General features: G+C 37.3%; 1 protein-coding gene across 31 annotated transcripts in view; it reads right to left on the bottom strand.

Annotated features, from left to right (window-relative positions):
- The window catches only part of NRCAM (neuronal cell adhesion molecule), a 143,071-nt gene that overhangs the window by 71,463 nt on the left and 47,724 nt on the right, over positions 1-23,884 (bottom strand). For 30 of the 31 annotated variants that reach the window (XM_021545279.2, XM_021545282.2, XM_031507912.2 and 27 more), the window contains exon 3: positions 6,386-6,495. The exons of the other annotated variant lie outside the window; for it this stretch is intronic. The gene's annotated coding sequence lies outside the window, so the exon portion shown is untranslated. The remainder of the gene's footprint in view (positions 1-6,385; positions 6,496-23,884) is intronic. 31 annotated transcript variants of the gene reach the window in all.

Below are 23,884 nucleotides of genomic sequence, written 5' to 3'. Positions count from 1 at the left end.
AAATGAAAACCTTTGAAACAGCTATCTTCCCCACTGGCTCCTCTGGAGCTCACAGGCCCCTGACACCTAGACTTGCTGAATGACATAACATTATGTATCTTCAACACGTATTATTCAATATCTACTAGTGGTTAGTATGACTAAACAGGCTTTCCATTCCAATATGATGCATCATAATTTTTTTCCCAATTAATTGTGTTACTTGAAATAATATGACAACATCAGAAAACAGTGTTTCTGTTTCTAAAACTTGGTCCTACAACAAAAACCCAAATATTTGCCTGCTTGTCTCCACCATGGCAATTACCAACACATCTGCCATGAGAACATGCCTAAAATTTCATAGCTGCTAACTGAACACTGAGATACAGCTAAAAAAGCAGAGATAGGGGTTCTTAAAAATTCCACTCATATTTCAATTGTCTGCTCAAGAAATAAAACCATTGAGAACCAAAAATATAGGGGGAAAATCCCAAACAACTAAACACAGAGGTCAAGTAACTAATTAAGGGCGACAGGTAAGTTTGTAAATTCAGTCATGTGTCACAGACTTGAATCCTTAAAGCAGCCACTTAGAGTTGATTTTTAAAACACTGGAGTAAGACTAATCTGTGCTTAATATGTAAGTTGTCTTACATATTCTCTGAAGGCCTATATTGGATTTGGCCCTTTTGAGGATTTAAACAGAGCAGCACTTACTTTTTTGATCCTGCTCAGCTTAAATTATAAACTGCTTTGGCTGGTGTGACTACAGACATGGTCAAGCAAAGCTGTGGATAGCCCTCAAATAGGTAGGTAAGCCTAGTAAGCCTGGCAAGTTTAGATGCCTCTAGAATCAAATCAGCATCTGAACAACACATTTGTATTGCAAATTTAAACAGATGTCCCAGTCTTGCTTGGATTCTTTCTGGTGTCCTAAATACTTGACTGGATTCAGATTCTTTTACCTTTTTAATCCCCTCACATAAAAGTGATAGAATGGAGAATAAAACTAATGTTATAGTGACATCTATTTCAGCAGCCCTTTACAGCCTGAACAAATACACATAATCTCTTATATAGGTATACATACTTTACTGTCTTTCAAAGAATTGATTAAGATGTCTGAATTAAGTGTAGCTGCAAATCTGCTGAAGACTATGAGTTTACAAAGGAGGGAGTGAATACGTAACTTTCATAGTTTGGCTTGAAGCAAATCACTAAACACGGGGATTAAGGAGAGGAAAGAATCCTGCTTAACCATTAAAATTCTCAGTAAGAAAGAATTCAGAGTAAGTGAGAGAAAGTAAACTAAGAAAACACATTTTTACAGCTCATGGATGGTAAAAGCAGGTACCTAGATGATGGTGTCATTAGGATAGTTCTTCATGCTTTGAAACTTTTTTAGAGCATGCAAATGATCTCATTGCTCCTTAAGTACAAATAATTCAGCACAAACTTCAACAAGACAAACATTTTCAAGTAGCCCATCTCTTTCCCCCTGAAAGGTTTTGCAATAGAACAAAACTGCTTACAAGAAAAAAAAATCAATGTATCATTAGCCTGCTTTGACAGCCATACCATAGTGAAGTGGTAAGTGAAGCCATACCCTGAAGAGTCTCAGCTTAGTTCCTAGTAAATATGCAAGGAGCATAAAAATATAGCTCAGCCGAAACACTCCCTGAAATATTAATTTATTTACCTGGGAGATGTGATGAAACAGACATTTTTTCTATTTTTCTAATTTTTTTCTACCCATCAGAATTCAGTACAGCGGTTTCAAAGAGATACCTAAGGAGAAGGTAATACACTCTTTATTACACTGGTTAATTATCCTCTCTGCATCCCTACAGCTAACTCCAAAAGCACTCATGTCCAGAAGTATTCCTGCAATCCTGGAGATACTCTTGATAAAACCATACTGTGCAAAAGAGCAGAATCTGATTCACAGATTCAACTTCCCCAACTCTACTTGGGGAAGTAGAGCAGAAACCACTAATATTAGCATGAAATGCTGCAATAGTTATGCTAAAGAGGAGGTCACTCAGAACAGGGACATTGTCATAAACTGAGGACTAAGGCATTCTGTCAGATTTAAAATCCTAACATGCACATGAACAATGGAGGGTAAACAGTGCAGAGGGAACAAACTGTACAGACTCCAGCTAGCTGCCCTGGGTACATTTTTTGGTGATAAGGGTTGGGGACTAGACATCTATGTGCAACACCTATTTAACAGGTAAAAATTAGCCTGTTTGCTCATTTAATTTTAAATAATACTGTTAAAGAAGTTACAATTACATCTGTTATCTGCCCACCATTAAAAACTGAAAGGAACAGAGAACTGTGACACAAACACTTCAACACTATAGAAATATTCTTGCCTTTCTCTCCAAAATTCATGCTGCCACTGCTCCCAACAGAGTTACGTGAGACCTAATAAACGAACCAACTTATAATTTGTTTGCAGATATCACCAGTGTTGTGGTACATTTCATACCCAGGTCGCTATGCTTAAGAATTCTGCTGAGGATCATATGTGCAGGGGTGAATAGTGTCCTAACAATGGTTAGAAAGAACTTGCTGCTTTCAAGATTCTCTGAAAGTGATTTCTGAAGTGATTTTTACATCACTGGACACTTCAATTCTATAGATAAAATACAGCAGGGAAGGTTGGAATTCAAGTTTTCTTTTTTTCTCTGCTACCTTATTCTTTTTTTTTTTCCTTGAACCTCTGCCCAGCCCTAGTGAGACCACCTCTGGAGTGCTGTGTCCATTCCTGGACTCCTCAGGATAAGACAGACATGGGAGCTCCTGAAGCATGTCCCCTAGAAGGAGACAAAGATAATTAAGGGGCTGGAGCATCTCTCTCACACGTCAAGGCTGAGGGAGCTGGACCTGTTCAGCCTTGAGAAGAGACAACTTGGAGGGGACCTCATCGATGACTGGAACTGGAAGTTCATGGAGTAGATCATCTTGAGTGCCATCATGCATCATACAGGATAACCAGGGGTTCAGGACCAGCCAACAGGAATTTAGGAAAAGCAGGTCCTGCTTGAGCAACCTGAGCTCCTTGTATGACAAGGTGACCCACTTAGTGGATGAGGGAAAGGCTGTAAATGTTGTCTACTAGACTTTAGTAAAAACTTTGATACTGTTTCCCACAGCATTATCCTGGAGAAACTGGCTTCCCATGACTTGGATGGGCATAGTCTTTGCTGAGTAAAGGCCTGGCTGGATGGCTAGGCTCAGAGGTGGTGCTGAATGGCAGCAACTTGGCAGGTAGTCGCCAGTGGTGTTCCCCAGGGCTCAGTACTGGGGCTCATCCTGTGCAGGATCTTTATCAATGATCTGGACAAAGGGATCAAATGCACCCTCAGTGAATTTGGAGACAACACCAAGCTGGGTGGGGGCATTGATTTGCTGGAAGGAAGGAATATTGCAGAGGGATCTGGACAGGCTGGATTGATGGGCTGAGGCCAAGTGCATGAGATTCAACAAGGCCAAGTGCCAGGTCCTGCCCTTGGGACACAACAACCCCAGGCAGTGCTTCAGGCTGAGGGAAGAGTGGCTGGAAAGTGGCCCAGTGGAAAAGGATATGGGAGTTTTGGCCAGCAGTCAGCTGAACATGAGCCAGCATGTGTCCAGGTGGCCAAGAAGGCTATTGACATCCTGGCCTGTATCAGGAATAGTGTGGCCAGCAGCACCAGGGCAGTGATTGTTCCCCTGTACTCAGCACTGGTGAAGCTGTACCTTGTACCTTGAATCCCGTGTTCAGTTTTGGGCCCCTCATTACAAGCAAGACATTGAGGGGTTGGAGCATATCCAGAGAAGGGCAATGAAGCTGGTGAGGGATGTGGAGCACAGATCTGATGGGGAGGAGCTGAGGGAGCTGTTTAGCCTGCAGCAAAGCAGGCTTAACGGAGACCTTATGAAGGGAGGTTGCAACAAGGTGGAGGCTGGCCTCCTCTGCCAAGTAACATGAGATAGGACAAGAGGAAAGTGCCTCAAGTTATGCCAGGGGAGGTTTAGATTGGATATTAGAAAAAATTTCTTCACTGAAAGGGCAGTCAAGCACTGGAACAGATTGCCCAGAGAAGTGGCTTAGTCACCATGCCTGGAGCTATTTAAAAGACATGTACACGTGGCCCTTTTGGGACATGGTTTAGTGGTGGACTTGATAGTGCTGTGTTAATGGCTGCATGGGATGACCTTAGAGGTCTTTTCCAACCCAACCCATTCTGTGATACTATTATTCTGTAAAAATGAACATTTTCAGTTCAGAGCAGGGTAAGTACCTTGGATCAAAACTTCAGAAGCACAGATGACATTTGGGATGAACCAGCATTGCACCTGTTATTACTTCCCCCCACAGAAAGCTTTCCATTTATTACTATATTTTTCTTCTTGTTTAGAATAAACTATGTGATTTTAGCCAGTTTTACAGGCACTGACTATTAAACCACATCTGTTCAAATGGATAGACCCATGTTGTTATGTTATTTTAGTGAGAAGACTTCAAATAACAGGTATAGTTTACTAGAATTCATATTTTTAGTATTTATCCTTCATTTTTCTAGTATTATTCAATCAAATCTGTGACTGGCTTCATTGGCTTAATTAAATCTTGATTTGATTAAGATGTGTGCTATCTTTATTGCAGCTGATTCTGCTAACTTTCTGTTCTCCAGCCATTTTCTTGTACCGTCATTATCTAAGACCAAGAAAAGAGAATTTATTCAAAATCATAAATGAATGTCTATTGTTATGCATTTCACATTTATGTAAGTGTGAACAATTTCTCTGCTAATTTGATGTTAAAGGATTAGTATGGCTTTTAAATGAATGTATTTTTTAGTTTAATGTATCAAAAACAAAACCCAGCAGCTTAATTCTCACAACAGATCTTACATTTCTAAGAGTTTTAAAACATCATTAAAAAAACTGAAACTTAAATGTGATGCGCCAACCTACATTTCTATGTTGTTGCTCTTTCATTTGAAATACATTTTATATGTTAAGAATATTTTCAATCTCTCATTTAAAAGAATCAGAGAAGTCATTTAACACCACTGAAATAATGTAATTTCAGGTGCAATTTAAGCAAGAAGAATAGAACAAAGGAAATAACTAGAGCCTGAGTATGCCTTTTTATAAAATCATTAATTTAAACCTTAAGGGTAAAAAAAGCTCATTTATTCATCAAGAATAATCCAGTTTGATCTCTAACTAGGAACATTTTTTTGCACTTTTTTTGTATGTCTATGCTATTCATTAATGAAACAAAAAAAAATTTACCCAGGACTTCAGATCTATTATGTAAGTAAACATTACATTTTGATGTAAAAAATTTACATTGTTCACAGAATCATTTGAATTTCACATTCATAATACCACTGAGGAGATAAAGGGAATTTCTTTCACATTGGCATGTTCACTACTATTTTCTTTGACTTTTTAAAACTAATTTATCCTTTACATCAAAATCTCAAATGCAAACAGCACACATTGCAAGAATAGTAATTTTTTCTGTATAAATTAAGCTCATCACAGTTCTGCACAGTCACACCAATGGATGACAAAAAGCTTTTTTCCATTAAAGTACTCTCTCACATGAATACTATTCTAAGCATATATGATATCCTCCCACAAAATACTAAATATTGAATTACAGAAAGATTCTTCAAGTAAAGGAAAAAGAGCATTGCAAGAGGCAAACACAATACAAAGTCCCAAAATACCAAAAAAAAAATTGAAATTCTGTCATTAGTACTGCAAAACCACTTCACAGCTTGTAAACCAGACTGTAAATTGATACTGGTAGACTGATAAGCATATTATTTTATCCACAATAGAGAATGAGGACATTTAGTGATTAAAAAATAAAAAGATCTTACTTACTTATATACATATATAATATTTGTATTACACAATGAGGCTTCCAAAGTAATACCTGCTTGTTACAACAAGTATGTCTACACAGAGAAACGAGGTAGCACTGAAATGAATTGAATTCCTATTTCAGGAAAAGGCACTAGTTAATAATTATGTATCTATCTTCTTTCCAAACTACCATCTTTTCCTAAGCCAGGTTATTTGATCAATTTCTAGACATACACTAAAAATGGAAACCAAATTTCTCTCCAATTACCTGGGTACATTAACAGTAATTTCTCACAACTATTAAAATTTTTTTCATTAAATTTTGCCACATCTAATCTTTCTTGCAGTTGTAACATCTAATGCACTTTTTTCATGCAAATGCAGTATCAAATATGAACATTTCAGAAAGAAAAACTCAAGAAACTGTAACAGTGAGGGTGTCTTAAAAGTGAAAATAAATCACTCCTCATTAACTTTGATTACTTCAAACACTTGGTTACACTTTATATTTTTTATAAATTACCTTACTATTTGAGGCAATTTTCAGTCAATCCAGTCATAGTAAGAATAACAGTGAATCAAGGCAGCTTCTCAGTTAGACCCTTCTCCTTCATACATCTTGAAATATTGATCCTTCAAAGAAAATACAAATTACTGTTCACTCAACTCTCAAGCAACACCTGCAAGTAATACAGCCATATTAGCATAGCATTGTTTTGGATTTCAGCACATAAAGAATGAAAAATTGCTATAAATCAACATTAAAGCAGAAATTATTTTCTCAGACATGCTAATTTGAATTGAGAGAGAAGCTGTTGTCCCAGGATTTTTAATTTTACATTAAATTGCCTTACTGCTTATACACCAGAGAAAGTGTAATATAACTAAAATCAGAATGTACTCTTTAATCTTTAATATATAATTAAATTTTGGTGGTTTTAAAATTTATCCAGAGATATAGCACCACTAAAAACTGTGCTTTGTTGTATTCATTTTAATCAAATGTTATTTTAATTGGGTCTGTAAGGACATGTAGAAACTACTGCACCATAGGGAAGAAAGTAATTTTTGATCTTCTATTCTTACGTCTCTGAAACCAGCCTGGTTTGCAGTCTCACCTTTAACTTCCCTTCAGGCATTATTCCCTAGGGTTCCACAGCTTCAATTCACAATTCAGATTTGCTCAAAAGAATAATATATTTCAAAGCAGTACTTCTGGAAATCAAGACATATGTAAATGGGGATGTCTTACCAAATTTTCCATATATCTATGGGAAGAAGTTGAAACCTAAGGTAGGGCTCCTGGGAAATGTTTCACAGACCACATGGACATAGCACAAATGAAAAGGCAACTCTACCCACCAGGCAGGTTCCTGATGTTTATGAAGGTGCCACCATGTGAGCACATTACAGAACTGGAGGGCGTCCTTCCAAAAAGGAGCAAGAAATCAAGACAAGCAGTTGTGAATGTTCTCCCTCCCTCACCCTGATTTCCCCTAAGCACCTCCTAGAAGACAGAAAGGGGCTGCCTTTCCTTCCTTCACAAAACCTGTGAGCTAGCCAGCCCCACCAGACTGACAGAAAAGCTATTCTCCATACTGCTGAGTGCAGCCATCTATGAAGAGAAAGTGTGATGGGAAATAAAGCCCATCAAGGAAAAAAACCTCAATCAGGCCCTGAATAAGAACAGTCTACCTCATATTGAAGAAGAGGGTTTGAGACATGGCCTTTCTTACTGTCAGAACAATAAAATAATAAATCAATAATACCCTCACACAGAAGTCAGTTACAATAGCTAAGACTGGCTGGCAAATCCAGGCTGCAAAATTAGGGCAGTCCCTCTCCTAGTCCTCCTCCTTCTTTCCTTACAGGAACTTGACTCGAGCTGTTTCACTGGAATCATTTGATAAGTAGTTCACCAGTTTCTAGCCTAAACAACAAGTTAAATTCAGACCTATATTCTACAATTCAGTTAGGTTCAAATTTGCCAGGCAACTTTTAACTTAATATTAAAAGCTTTGCTTCCTGTCAGAGACAAATTTAAGGTGGTAAATCAACTTTCATCTCTAAATGCATGAAAACAATGTTTCTCATTCAGGACATATAAAAAGTTCTAAGGATGAGGGTATGGGGAATGTGTTAAGGTTTTCTACATTTGTGGGTTTGGTTGGGGTTTTCTGTTTTGTTGGAATTTTGCACTGAGTTTTATGCAGAATTGGAATCTGTGTCTCCTTTAAGATTCATATCATGAAGAGTTTTGGTTTTCTCACATTTGAAATGTGAGTGGAACACAAAGGCAACGAGGCTTTTTGTACCCTGTATCATTGTTTTAAAAATGTGTACAAGTTTTTACAGTGCATCACATCTTTGCATTCATACTCGTGTCTTGTTTTTAACTTCACAACGCATTCTGTAACAGGAGCTGGTTTCTTTAAAAAGGAGTCTCTTGGATGCATCATCCATGAAATCATGGAGAAGGTAAAAATGAAATAAGATCTTTCCTTGCTCTTCTTTAATCTTGATAGTGAGTTCCCAGCATAAGGCTGGGTCCAACAGATTAAATGGATTTTCACATTTAATACTTGCTACTGTGTAGTTGCCAGGTAAGATAATAAATTTCTGCTTAATTAAACCACATTCCTTTTTTTCCACAACAGCTGATAATGCTGCAAATGTATTCACATCAGTATATGCTGGGAAAAGCATGATACACCTTTTGTTTAATGTCAAAAACCAGTATTACCAGACATAAAATCAAGATTGGCATGACCATGACTCTCTGAACTTCACACATAAGCTTTCTCACATATTTAATCAGAGAAAGTTTACCCTAAGTCATTATGCTGGTTTGGCAGAGATATTGAATATCATGGGGAAAATAGAAAGAGGAAGGAAAGATTCAAATATTTAAAATGGATAGAAGTGTAGCTAAACTATTGTTTTAAGAAAATGAACTACTTCAGTGTATTTGAGTCAAGACACGTGCACCAAAAAAAAAAAGAACCAGTTCAAAAATCTGAGTTCAGAAACCAAATAAAATTAAACCTGAATTAACCTGACTCCTGGATTGATAAATTACCTCATCTATACAATTGGTTTTGCTACTAAAAAAGCATTAAGGGCCAGGTTAAAAAAAGTAGTTTCCCTTTTATTTGCCAGAAATCACCGTAATCTCTTAATCATTGAAGTACTTTATCAGAAGGTACTTTTCAGTACTTAAATATTTTGTATACCCTAAACAACTCCAGGTATGAGAAAAGGAATATTCACAAAGTGTTGAACAATGACTTTTCTTTTTTGGGTTGCTGGGTGGAGTCACAGAATTATGTAAGGAAATTATTTCCACGACTTAAAATAGAACCTTTGTGTGTGTGTGTGTGTGTGTTTGTGTGTGTGTAAAGGGGTGGAATTAGGGCTATCCATTCACTGGCTATATTCCCTTCTTTTTGCAAGAACAGACCTTAGTGTTCTCTCCAGCATTTCCTTTCACTTAAATAAAAAAGCCGGTACTTTATATATAGAGGGTGGATTTTCCCATTCCAATCTAAAAAGAAGTAGCTGCCAAGAAGATATGAAGAGATCAGAGATCCTGAGCTCTTCTGCTCCTCACTGCAAGCTCCTGCCCTCTCTCCTCACATTTAGGAATTGTAGCATCCCCAGTGAGCTACATCAGTCCATTGATCCAAGAGACAGACAACCTCTGCAAGAAAAGATTAGGTTTTGACATGACAGGGATTTCCTCAAAGGAACTACCTCTTTTGGATGACAGCCTGAAATTAAACAAGGTAAAGCAGCATGTGAAACTGTATTCCCAGCCTAAGTGTTCATGGATGTGAGGTGAATGTAATACTGAAGTACTCCTATCACTCTATGCTAACTCTGTTTCTCCCTACTGAAGCACTGGCAAGGAATACTCTGCAAAGCCAAGGACAACTCCTTCTGAAGTAGAGTTAAACATCTGAAAAAAATATATATAATATGAATTTTAAAAATCAACTAAAGATCCTAGTATCTCTGACTTAATCCATTTAACTCAATGAACAATCAGTAATATCCACTGGTTTTTCAAATCACTACCAAGTACATAAAAGCTAAAACATGTTCCTCAGTCTCCCAAATAGGCTTTCTTTTCACCTACTGTGCTATGGCAAATGCTCAGAATTGCAGACTTACTGCTTTTCCCAAGGAATTCTGTCAAAGCCTTCAAATTTTGTTTATGCTTGGCTTTTTCATTCAGACTAATGAGCCAAACAGTATTTTGAACAGCTGATTATTCTGAATGACTTTCATTCAGACATTCTTTTGCATGACCTTCAGCAAGGACACAGTTTCTCCATGCGTCTGGGATTCACAAACATAACTTCTTTTTAAACTACTTTTCACTATAGCATCCCATTTCCTTCCAGATTGTAAAACTTTCAGGTTTAAATATATTCAACTGCTGGATGCCACAAACAATCCTACAGTACTCCTAACATTAAAAATCCTGCACTAAAATTTCTACCTCATAGAAAAGTGACTTCAGATCTAACACCCTGGCTAAAAAGAACACTAACTTGGAGTGAGTTCTACTTTATTTATATCACTTCACATGCACAGAATTGTACTAGCCTCAGCAGAATTTTTTCCTAAAACACACAGAGAAGAAGAGAACAGAAGAACTGGATCTCCTGCCCTCACATACTTCCTGTGGCATGTCTGTATCACAAGAGCAGAGCAGCTTGCAAAGTCCATACTGATTTTTCTTTCACCGTGTCTCAGACATTCATAAAATGACAGACACATTCGTAAATTTCACTGTACATTTTTATTAAAAAACCCTGACATTTATTTTCCCCATCTTTATGATTCAAAGCATGCCCTTGTATTTCTTTCTAATGAGTTGCAGCATTGCTCCTAGTGTAGGCTGTTAGATATGTGAATTTTTAATTCTGAAGAGAAGCAATATATTCTGCAGACTCCGTAAATCATGTAAAAAGGAATGTCAAGCCTTTATTGGATTTCCCTGACTAAGTTTTATATCCACCAACCTTTTAAATTGTACTTGAATAAATCAGTATATTTGGTTTATTGGGAATAAAATAATTCAAGAAAGTGTAGGCAACTACCATCCACCAATATATGCATTTTCCTACAAAATAATTCTAACATAGTATCATCCTTCACATATATTTAACAGGACGTATCTTATAAATAGCATAAATTTTGTATCTGAAAGTTTTTATTTCTAAGGATAGGAAAATTATAACTAAGACACTCAATCATATCTGAGAAGCTGTAGCAGCCCAGTTAAGTTCCTACTGACTGGAAAGGAGGAGATATAACCCTCATTTTTACAAAAGGAAACAAAGGAAAACCCAGGGAAAAAAAAACAGCTGGTCAGTCTCACCTCAGTGCTTGGCAAGATCACAGAGAGCAGAATCTCCAGGAAACAACATAAGATACATGGATGGTAAGGAGCTGATTGGCAACGTCAACGTGGTTTCACTAAAAGCAAACTGTGCCTAACAAACAATAGGATAACAGCACCAATGGACAAGGGAAGAGCAACTGATATCATCTCCCTGGATTTGTGTGAAGCATTTGACACTGTTCTGCACAACATCCTTGCTCCTAAACTGGAGATAAATGGATTTGATGGATGGATCACTCAGTGGATAAGGAATTGGCTGGATGGCCACATTCAGAGAGTTCTGGTCAATGACATATCCAAGCAGAGACCAGTGACAAGTAGTGTACATCAGGGATTAGTGCTGGGACTAGGATTGTGTCACATCTTTGTCAGTGACAGGGACAGTGGCATCCAGTACACCTCAGAGGTTTGCTGGTGACACCAAGCTGTGTGGTGTGGTCAGCATGCTGGAAGGAAGGGATGACACTGAGAGGGACCTGCACAGGATTGAGGGGTGGGTCTGTGCAAACCTCATCGAGTTCCACAAGGCCAAGTGCAAGGTCCTGGGCCAGGGCAGTCCCAAGCACAAGTACAGGCTGGGCAGAGAACGGACTGTGAGCAGGCCAGAAGAGACCTTGGGCGTGCTGAGAAGCTCAGTATGACCTGGCAATGGGTGCTTGCAGCCCATAAAGCCAAACATGTCCTGGGCTACCTGAAAGCAGCGTGGCCAGCAGGACAAGGGAAGTGATTATCCCCCCCTACTCTGTCCTCATGAAACCCCACCTGGAATGCTACTTCCAGGTCTGGTGTCCACAGCACAAGAAAGGTGTGCACCTGTAGGACCAAGTCCAGAGGATGATCAGAGGGCTGGAGTTCCTCTCCTATGAAGACAGGCTGAGAGAATTGGGATTGTTCAACCTGAAGAAGAGAAGGCTCCAGGGAGACTTACAAGCTCCCCTAAAGGGGCCTAAAAGCAAGCTGGAGAGAGACTCTATAAGGGCAAGTATTGACAGGACAAGGGGGAGTGATTTTAAACTGGAAGAAGGTAGGTTTATACTGGATATTAGGAAGCTATTCTTCACTGTGAAGATGGTAAAGCACTGGAAGAGGCTGCCCAGAGAAAGTGTGGATGTCCCACCCCAAGTGTTCAGGGAGAGGCTGGATGGGGCTTTGAGCAACCTGGTCTAGTGTCAAGTGTCCCTGAACATGGACCTTTTCAACACAGATCATTCTATTTTTCTATAAAAATTATGTTGTTAGTGTTAAAGTAACTAACATTATATTAATAATATATGTGTGTGCGTATATACACACATATGCATGTATGTATGTGTATGTAAATACACATGTACGCACATACATACATATGTATGTACATATATATCTGTATGTATGTATGTATATACATACACATATGAAAATATGAAAATAAGATTTAGTCCATCCTGTTACAAATTAGCTCTATATTTCTCAACATAATGAGAATTTGTTGCTCTGATCTGTTGCACTGAATCTGTTGCAATGCACTGTTGTTGATCTGAATCTGTTGCACTTCTTTAAAAAAACCACCCTGATTGCAATTCCTGCAATTCTTGCTCACTGAATCTGTACACAACAGAGCTTCTTCATTTGCACACTAGTTTTATCATTGCTACCCAATAGTCAAATCAGCTTTTAAAAAGGAATATGACTAATTATATTTAAGGTATTTATGGAAAAGGGGTGCAAATGAAGACAGATCATTGACAGAAAATTTGTTAGGTTAATATAATATTCTGGAATGTGACAAAGAGAGAGAATTAATGACAACATTCTCCATTAGAACTCATTGAGCTGATATCATAATTTTAAATCTATTTTTGTCAAATAATTAGCTAAATGGTATGCCATGTTAAAGAAAAGCTCTTAGGAGAAAAAAGATTTGCAGAAGGTTCTGGCTACTAATTTAATTTCAATTGTTGGTATCCTTTTAGGAAGGAAAAAAAAGAGAAAAAGGAACTTTCAAAGTACTGTCAATACAGTAAAAGAAGAGAAATACTGCTCTTGACATGAATGCTGGCAAAGAGGCATCTCACTGTGTAGGTTATTCCAAAAAGGAGATTTTAAAAACACATTTAATTCATCTATGAGAGTCCAATGTGACATTCTTTCAAAAATTAATCCAGTGCTATTTGTGTGCTCAAAGCTTCATGGTCTTTTCAGGCAGCACCCTGGCGGAGCAGCTCACTGCTTCCACTTTGCCCAGGCCACTGACATTTTCAGGTGCTGTTTAAGCTGCTGCCTCTCTTTCAGCATTGTCAGTAAGCACACACATGCCAGCTGCAATCTTTTCAAATCTGTAGGAATCTTTTATTTGTTTGGAGGTTTCTTTGTGGAGAAATGGACAAATGTTTCTGAGTGGAAAAATATTTAGCTCAGTTTAGCTCTGTCAAGACAAACAGCAATAGCTAAGTCAGTCTATCAGCATCAGGAAGCTCCATCTCATAACAATAAATAACCATTTATTTTGTTTTCTAAAGGTAGACAGGTACTTTAGACATGAAGGAATACTTTAAACGTGAAAGAAGTACCATATGCATTACTAACAATAATAGAAGGATGTCAGCGGTCACATGAACTTTTGCAGGAAGTTTTCTACTAAGAAAGTTGTAGGTTTAAAGGTGCTGTACTCAGAAATTCAAAATTAATTTACACATGATCTTACTGAGTACAGAATGCAATGAAAAGCACGTTAACCTTCCTTGATGAAAGAAAGCACATTTTTTGTACAAAGTTACTGGCAGTGACAGTAGGTAGAGCCTCTCCTCTTGCCATTTGACAGAGTGCACTGCAGTAGGTAGACACAAAAGAGACATTCTACTGTTCCCAGAGACTCTGCCCATCCTTTTTTCTACACAATCATGATTTGCATTAGGAAGGAATTACAAAACAAAAGCATTTAGTGAGTAATTAATGTTTTTGTTTTTTTTTTTTAATTTTGCCAAGTAGAATATTCAATTTCTTGTGTTATCTTGCCACTAGACTAGGTCAGTAATTTACATACAAAACTCAAATATAAATTTTAACATGAGAAGGATATATCATCTTTCAAAACAATTCCTTCCTTTTAAATTCACATCTGCTTTGGTGGTATTTCAAAAACTAATGAATATACAGACAGATGACAGATTTCAAAGAACAGTTTTTGCTTTCTGTGGCTAAACATTTGATGGTTTTCTTGCAGAAATGTGTTTCCTGAATAACAGTTCATAGAAATTCAACTAAAATAATTTATACTCAAAAGCTGTAAAAGCCAAAACCACATGAACTGTAATTATTTTAGAATCTGAGTGGCCATCAACTTTTGTATATCCCAGTCTTTATTGTTTTGTTCTAGAACTGTACACTGTCATTATCTATTCTTTCAGCAGTATTAAAAGGCTTTACAAAATGCTGATGCTCAGTCATTTACTCTCTGGTGAAGCCAGAGAGCTTTATAACATTATCAGACCACATCACATATCAAAAGACACTTAGCTTCTGCAAAAGAGTGTTCCTGATGCCAGACAGATTATATTATTGAGCTGTTACAGTACTCAGATCTGCTAATTTTTAGAAGGCCCACGAGAGTTCATGAATCCCAAAACAAAACCAAAAGCCTCGGTGGAATACATGAGATTGTGTTTTCCTCAGCATGCATTATTTAACAATGTTTCTGCTTTGGATTCCACAAATCCCATATAGATTAACCATTTACTAAAAGCCTGGAAATGTAGATGCTCCACAGATGCTTTCGCAGTGTAATAGCTTTTCTATTTCACAAAAGACTTACAAGGGTCGCAGAAAAAGGTGTCAGTGGAGAATTTTCATATCACAAATATTAGACTTCACCTTTTGCAACAGAGGGAATGCAATCCCCAGTGTTTAATTAGAAGTCTGAAATCACCTACTACTTTGTACTATTCTAATACTGATCCCAAGTGAATGCCAAATGATATTGTAAGCATTTTTTCTCTCTGATGATAGTGCCCACACAGCTATATTATTCAGTGAGATTTTTACCTCAGTTCTGTGGAAAGCTGAGGTCCTTCTTCCTGCCTCTGCCTAAAAAGTTTAGGGCCAGAACTTTCAGTTTTCTATCCTCAGATGTACACATGATAAGACAGTTTAATAGGAAAAGCAAAAGTCACGCAAAACACAAAAAGGAATTAATGCACTGCTCTGCAATGTTCAGCCATCCCTAGGAGGGCAGGGCCCCATCACATGTAATGGTTATTGGGGAAAACAAACACCATAATTCCAAATATCCCCCCTTTCTCTTTCTTCCCCCCCTCTGCATATACTGATCATGATGTCATATGGAATCTCCCTTTGGTCAGTTGGGGTCACCTTCCTGGCTGCTTCTCCTCCCAGCCTCCCATGCAGTTCCAACAGCAGAGAAAGCCTTGGGTCTCTGTAAGCTCTGCTCAACAGTAACAACAACATCTCTGTATTACCAACACTGCGTTCAGCACAAATCCCAAAGACAGCCCCATACCATCTCTGTGAAAATAATGAACTCTATCCAAGCCAAAATCAGAACACAATGTGGCACAGAAAGCTTTCCATATCCTGCCATGGCCACTACCCTTTCAAATTAATTACACTGAAAAAAGCATAGTCATCTTTGTATGGATCTTCCTACTTGTGCAGACTAGTACAGATGAAAAGAGCTTCAAGAAATCATCTAGAGAAGTAAATCAAATATTCTGAACCTAATTCTGTCAGTTTTCATATACCACCTGGAATGCAACCTCACCACAGACACCCAAAGGTAATGAATTATATCCTGACTTAGTAACGTCAATAGGAATTCTGCTGCTAAATTCATTTAGACATGAATGCATCCAAAACAAATAAGGTTATCACCTGGACGAGTACAAGTACAATGGATCTACATTATCTGGTACAAAATGGGTTCCTCCTGGAGACAAAATGGAAGGTGTGCTGAACCAACATGATGTAAATTTAGGAGAGGCGTACAGGTGAAGTAATCAGCTTTCCTGAGGTCTGTGAGAAGAAAGCAGGGTGCAACAGAGTGCCTGACATCAAAGGTGCTGTGCCAACCATATCTCACAGGCTTCACAGAGAAGCCACTCTCAGACACAACATGTCACAGGTAGTCATTGTACCAAGCAGACAAGGATGGTAACTGCAATAACAGAGACAACTGCTGACACCTGTCAAGGTACTGTGCACACACGACATACTGCCCTACAGTCTGTTTGGGTCCTAAGCCTGTCTTCCTTGTAACCTTTCTCCCACAGGCTCACTTCTTGTACAATACCTCTTCTTGAAGCTCTCCTGAAGGCAAGACCTACAGTGGAGCCCTCCACTGAACAACAGGCGTAGGAGAAGAGCTGAACCTTTACAAGAGAAGTGCTACTGCAGCTGCAAGAACAATCATGGGTGCAGGAACATTTGCTGCTGCAACCTGAAACTCAATGTTCATGTATTTGTTTATTTGTACTTTTCCAGGTACTTGACTGGTTAGGTTGTTCAGTGCTGGACTGGTTAGGTCATTCAATGGAACTCGGAGATATGTAATAACTTGACAATGAACAAGCTGAGAAGATGAAATACTGTATGCACAAGACACAAGATCCTACTTGAACACCTTGGACCAAACCCAAAAACAGCAAAGGCAGGTTTTCAAGCACTGAACACCATAAGAAGACTAATTCACATTGTTGGTTTGGGCATCTATGTCCCCTATTATACTGAACACAAAAGACATTTTTGCATAGTATTCAAACAGCTGGTTATCTCAGTGAGGAAATACCTACCTAAACAACAGAAACTAATGGAAGTTTAAAAATTCTTTCTCCTGAATTTACAATACTATTATATCAGCATAGAACCAGAAAAGAGAACTGCAAACCCTTTGTGCAGTGATAGGAACATATAATGACTTTGAATATGGAAAAAGGATGCAGCAACACTTTGCATATTAGTGTGGTAAAATCAAACCAATAATCATAATCATAGAATATGCTGAGTTGGAAGGGACCATTAGGATAATCATGTCCAACTCCTGGTCTTGCACAGGACAGTCCCAAGAATCCCACAATGTGCCTGGAAATGCTGTTTAAATGCTTCTTGATCTTTGACAGGCTAGTGCTGTGACCACTTCCCTAGGGAGTCTGTTCCAGTGCTCATATAGCCACAGAGTAGGAGGAAACCTGTATAGTAGGCCTTTAGCATTTCATATTTAAGCTAGAAAAAGGCCCTCATCATGAGACTCTCAGGAGTTTTTATTACTCCATAAGCTGGGACTCTGCACTCAAGAAAAACCTAACTGCTTTTATGAAGGGCAGCAAAGAAGTAGTGATAATAATGAGTACAATGTATGTCAAACTCCAGGTATCATCTTGTGTAAGGCTGCCCTCTAATAGGAACCTCTTATTTATCAGTTTCTGTTTTGTGGAAGCTGTTCCTGGTCCTTATGAGGGCTCTGTCCCACTTGCTAAAGAGCAGACTGTGCTACAAGGTGCTTGTGAGAAGAATGAAACTAAGAATTCTTCTTGGACCTTTAAGTGAAATAGTCACATCAATGAAAATTACCTTGCATCAATGGCAAATCCTCCTGCAATTTCATACAGGTTATCTGCATGATTTTTGGAATAGCAGTATGAAGAATCAACTCTCAAAATCCTCTTCATAACTTACTTCTTTGATATCACCAAATAAGCATCAAACACCTTGGAAGAACTACTTTGTTTTTTAAAAAGAACAGGTGTGGATCCCATTTCCTTATAGTTTAGGCATAAGCTATTCATCACTTTCCCACATTGATTCCAAAAAGGAGTCAAAAAATGCTCCGTCAGCTTTTCTTGACTTGTGTTAATTTTCAACTGCCTAAACAAAGGATACTTCTGTAGTGAGCAAATTGGTTTTACAAAACCTTCAGATCAAAAGCTTACTTATAAACTAAGTTAAAAGCTCATAGCAGCATTCATGTGAAAATGTTGAGAATCCCAATCGTATTTGACACTAGGTAGTGTTTTGTGGGAACTGTGTAAGGAAAGAAACAAGATTCAAATGTTAATGTAGACAAATAACTCTTTTATAGCTCCCACTAAATCCCACAACGACTTTAATATCTGCAGGCTGCATGAATATTTTGTGTCTTTTCAGCGTTTTATATCAACTAATATAAATCATGATGATCACTCTTCCACATTCCTGAACCACCTCATTGTTCTGGAAAGGATCCCAGAGGCCCAAAACCCACAAACTACTGTCTACTTTTCCAACAGCAAACACTTTACTATCTGAATCAATGAGACATGGAGAAGTATTGTAAAAAAAATGTTAAAATATATGGTAAGAAACTTAATCCATTTAATTTGTATGAACAGAAGTTGTCAGATTCTTCAGGGCTCTGCAAGCAGTCCAAGGCAACTAATATTGTTTAGATGAATGGCTGCTTTATGCTATTCCACACCATCACACAATACATGGTTCTACTTCAGAACTTTTACAACTACTTGAATGACATTAATGGGTGGAAGCAGATCATCCTTCTGCAGCCTGCTGTTCTAGATGTGAAGGATTCAATGTTTTCCAAACGTGTGTGGCCTGAGAGCTGCTGGAGAAATGTCTGAACACACTTGAGATAGTAGAAAGACTTGATAGTGGGTAGGTTATTTAATATATACCTACAGGGTTTAAATCTTCTTGGAACATTTTTCTCTTTTCTTTGGCTGGAAAACACCCACTCCTGCCAGTCAAAGATCCATTTTCCTTTGAAGTACTTCCTGGGAATTTAATTGCCAACAAAATAGCCAACAAAACTTCCAGGGGAAACAGCCTGAAACTCATCTTTCCGCAGTCAGTGAGGAGGGCAGAGTTGCCCTTCAGTCATAAAAATCAATATTTGACTGGCTGAAATTTACTGAGCTAAATATAGCCATACACAGGAAGTAGAAGTTCTCACCATACTCAGTGGAATCTGACATTCCACTGTAACAATTATTTTGAGAACTGGGATAATCAGATAATTTGTGTCTAACTACATTGGCAATACAACTAAAATGTTTCCTGTTTGAATATGTGTCTTCTTAGAAATTTAAACTTCTGCAGTCATTCAGCCCCCTTATACAGTTCTTCCATTCTTGGCAGGTCCTCCAAATTGACTATGTACCATACATTTCAGGTCAGGAAGGTTCAAATGATGACACAACGTAAGAAATACAGTGAAGAAGAACATGAAGTTAGCAAATTTTTTTTTAGTAATTGAAACAATTTTAGAGTCTCACATTAAACCCTTCTCAAAGTAAATAATTTCAATAGTGAAACAAAAAGACTCTCTCACAAGACAGAAAATATGGAGGTTAAACCAGAATAATTTATTTTTTAAGAAAATGCCAAATAACTTCAGCAAAAATCCTAGAAGTGCGGACTTCATTTCACAATACTGTAAACTATATAACTCGTGCAATTCTGGAAACTCTGTTATCTGTCAGGAAAATATAAACTGAGGTAACACTGAGATGCAATAATGCCTAGCATAGAATGAATTATCCATTTAGGGTTTGTTGTTTGGAAATAAGTCCTTTAAAAAAAAAAAAGGTTTATGCTAGACCACAGGCTGTTAATCACTCATGACACATTATTAATATTTTAGTGAACATTCTTTAAGTTTTCAATTCATAAAAATCAAGACTTGTACACACAAGACACTCAGGCCTGCTAATGGTGCTGGAATACATTATCACAAAGTGTTAACTTTAATGGCGTTATTTCAGTTTTAATTAAAAATAAGCCTTAAGAATTGTAGGGAAGCCAAATTGTTATTATAAGCTTGGTCTGACCTGCTTGCAGAAGCACATGTGATGCATATTTACAGTGCACCAACAGTGCTCCCTCTGTTCACAAAAACAAGCCAGAGATACTAGAGGTGCTTCTCCTCTGTCCCTGCTGAGCTTCTGAATTGCAAGTAGGCCAAATTCCTCTACTGAAGAAGCAAAGAGCCTCATGGAAAACTGTCCTGAGGTCAGGCACCAGCCTCATCCTCCTCTGAAGACAATAGGAGTCACTGAGTAATTCTGGGTGATGTACATGCAGGGTCCTGTTGGGAGCAGTGTGGGGCATAAAGAATAAATGCAGCTTCTACCTGGCTACTCTGAACAATTCTGCAAGGGTCAGAAGGCTGTTTCAGTTTACTCAGAAGAAACTGAGGCTCTGAAATCATAAGCAATTCTGATCCCAATGAAGGGACCAGAATTTTTTCCTAGAGATAGATCAAAAAAACATAGTTCAGAATTTGAAGACTGCAGCAAAATTATGATTAAAGCCCATTCAGTGGAGCAATTACTACTATTTTCAGCAGTAAATTACTTTCTATCCATTCTGTGCCTTCTGCTGCTGCTACTATATGGTTCTGATATGGGAGAACTAACTGACATAGAAATTTATTGGGAAATTAAGAGAAGGGAAAAGTTAGTTGCAACACACTACTTGCCTTATTCATTCTATCTAAAGCACAGATCTAGATTTGCTAGCATATTACACTTTCAGAAAATCCACACATTCCAGATACCTCTCCATGTATTACCAATATGTAACACTGATAACATGAGCATCTTGTTGCATAGATGAACACGTAGCTAAATCAATAACACACAAATGATTTTGCTGTCTTAACGCTTTTAAAATATTATTATTATTATTATTTAGAATATTATCCTTGATAGAAATAGTACAAAATTAAAATGAAGAATCATATTAAAATGATACATTTTATCAGACACTTAAATATTCACATACATTTGGACATAATACAGTCCTGTTGCAAAACATTAGAAGACTATTCAGACAATTAAAGGGTCATTTAGACTCTTCTGCAAAACAACATCAGCCTTCAGCAAAGGCTGAAGCCCTCCAGATATTAAAATGCACAACATTTGCTGCCTTCATTACATACATTACATTTTTGTGAGGCATAAATCTGCCCAGTTTATCCCATAATGTTATGTATGCTGATTATATATACTAACTCTTCTATAAATTTACAATAAAAACAAGAAACTGCATTTTTTTCCCTTATTATAGACAGTAATAAAAAATAGTGATTGAAAACCCAACAGTGATTCAAAAAACAATTTATCTCTCTCCATGTTGAACTGTTGCCCTTTGACCTTTATGTTTTGCTGAAATCCCTTCCAGTAGTCTTTTCCTAAATGATTTTGTAAGCTCATCCTCTGTGTCATACACAAGCATCACAAGTTTTTCTGAAAATTCAATCATGTCCTTTGTTTCAACTTCTTCATTTACTACACACTATGGAAATTATGAACATGAACTTATGTGTTGGCAAAGAATTCTATAAAAAATCCAGCATTTCCAAGCCTTCCATGACAGACCCAGTAAAAATGATGCATTCTGGGATTTCAATATACAGAAAAGCTTGGCACCATGCTGCAGTCTTTTTCTGGACTGTTTTATTGCCCATTTCTCATGTTAACATACTCCAAAAAATATTTAGTAAGCTTAGATCTAGGCAAGTAAGTAAAATGCTTTCCGACAGTATCTAAGTATTTTGAAAAGTATTGAGTCAGGGTGGTGCTCAGGTTTTTGTATATCACTAATACCAATCCCTAAAGAAACAGAAGAAGGGGGACGCCAGAAAATACACAGCTGGACTTCAAGGTGCACCACAAAAAGCCAAGAAGCAGTAGTCATTAACTACAGCAAAGAAAAATTCAATCAGATTTAAATAAGAAATTTCCCAAGAAGAGCTGTTAAGGACATACTTGCCCAAGGAGACTGTAGAACCTCCACCTTTGGAGATTTTTGAATGGGCCAAAACCCTGAATAATCTGCTCTGACTCTTACAGTTTCCCTTGCTTTGAACAGGAGGCTGTACTGGATGACTTCCACTTCTATGAGAAGACATCAAAAACAAAGTTATTGTCTTTTTCTACTAATTATATAGCTTGAAGAGTCTTTAAAGATCATGTTATATATTTGCCTTACAGACTAGCTGCAATAAGTAAATGCATAGGTGTAAGTTGCACCTAAGCTTTACCTGAAGCGTTATTATTTTATGAGGGGAAAGGTCATTGACAAAACTATATAAACTTCACTGTTTTCCAAACTTAAGGAGGACATAAGTCAGAAGTGAAATTTATATCCACTCACATAAAAAGAAATTCTCCAACTGAAGCTTAAAAATTTTGTCAGATTTATAAACTTTACTGTTTCAATATATCTCCTCTATTTTCCCCCTGTGCTTCTTTATAAAACAAAGATATGCCCAAGCTATTGAAATATTAACTAAGAAAGAACTAGATGTAATCTAGGAGTTGTCCTGCAATTAAAATAGAAACGGCTACAGAGAGTACTGTCAACCTGGGAAGACTGCAATTTGCTTTTGGTTCTCTTTCTAACTAATGACGCACTCAGAAAATGTTTGATTGTATATTTAGAAGCATGTAACAGACTTTATAAAATTTTAAATGCTTTTAATTGCTGCTGTTAGTGGTCCAGAAAGCTTCCAATGAATAAAGATTGGTTTAATGTTTCTTTTCTTTACCATCCCTCCCTTTTTAATATTATGATTTAAAAAGAAGTTATAAAATGTTGTTTTATGGCATCGGTGGTTGCATGCACAACCAAAGGAACAGACTCAAATTTTCAGTGATGTAGACTATCACTTTTATCCCACAGAAGTCATCACCCAAAGTTCTTGTAAAATGAGCATGTAGCTGATAAACTCAGGATTACCAGTATCTGAGAAAACTCAGGAAATTCACAACTTGCATGCTGTCCTTTTTAATATATTGGAAAAACATAGCAAGACATCTAAAAAAGATTAAAGAGGTCCACTTAATCTATATATGAGGAAATGAGAGATTATGAAGTGAGAAAAAAAGCTGGGAAAAACCTAATGTTTTATATGAACACCAAAATTATCCTAGACACCATACACTTATTATATTTGGGCAGGCTTCAGTAGAACTAGAATGGCTGTGATACCTACATGAGTTACAGCTACTTCTGTTTAAACTCTTTTTAGCTGTAAACACATTTATGAAACATATCAGTTTATTAACAATAAATGAAAGCCTTGTGAGGTATTTGTTATCATACATAAATTCCAAAGATTAAAATAGAAGAGTTCTCTTTCTAGACCCTTCCATTTTCCAATCTGTTAAAAATGCCTCTGATTTCTAGAGATAATTTCTGTATGGCAAAATGCTTACATTTTGATTCTTGAATAAGAAGCTCTCTTCATCCTTTCTTTGTTGACGTTAGAAAACTACAGATTATTGAAATATGCTTCTCTTTTCCAGACAATTTCTCCTATCAAGTTTCTTAAATTTAACTAGATGGTATGACAGCCTTGTTAGAATTAGAGCATTTTTCACAATAAAATTTTACGAGGAATAATGTAAACTTGAAAAATTGTACTTCTATTATTATAAACAATTCCTCTGAGTCCTACCAATTAAAAGCACCTTTTCTTCAGTTTGTTTATCTTAAACAGCTGTGAGACACCATGTCAAGCCTTCTCTTCTCTTTATTTTCCACTTCTGTCAGCAGGTTATTTTTATCAGTAAGGACAGTGAGGAACATAAACAGTTGCTGTATAAACAGTGTTGACAG

The sequence above is a fragment of the Lonchura striata genome, chromosome 5, assembly GCF_046129695.1.
Source record: "Lonchura striata isolate bLonStr1 chromosome 5, bLonStr1.mat, whole genome shotgun sequence".
In the NCBI taxonomy this organism is placed as follows: domain Eukaryota; kingdom Metazoa; phylum Chordata; class Aves; order Passeriformes; family Estrildidae; genus Lonchura; species Lonchura striata.
The sequence above is the reverse complement of the archived record's forward strand: the minus strand, read 5'-3'. Positions and strand labels throughout refer to the sequence as shown.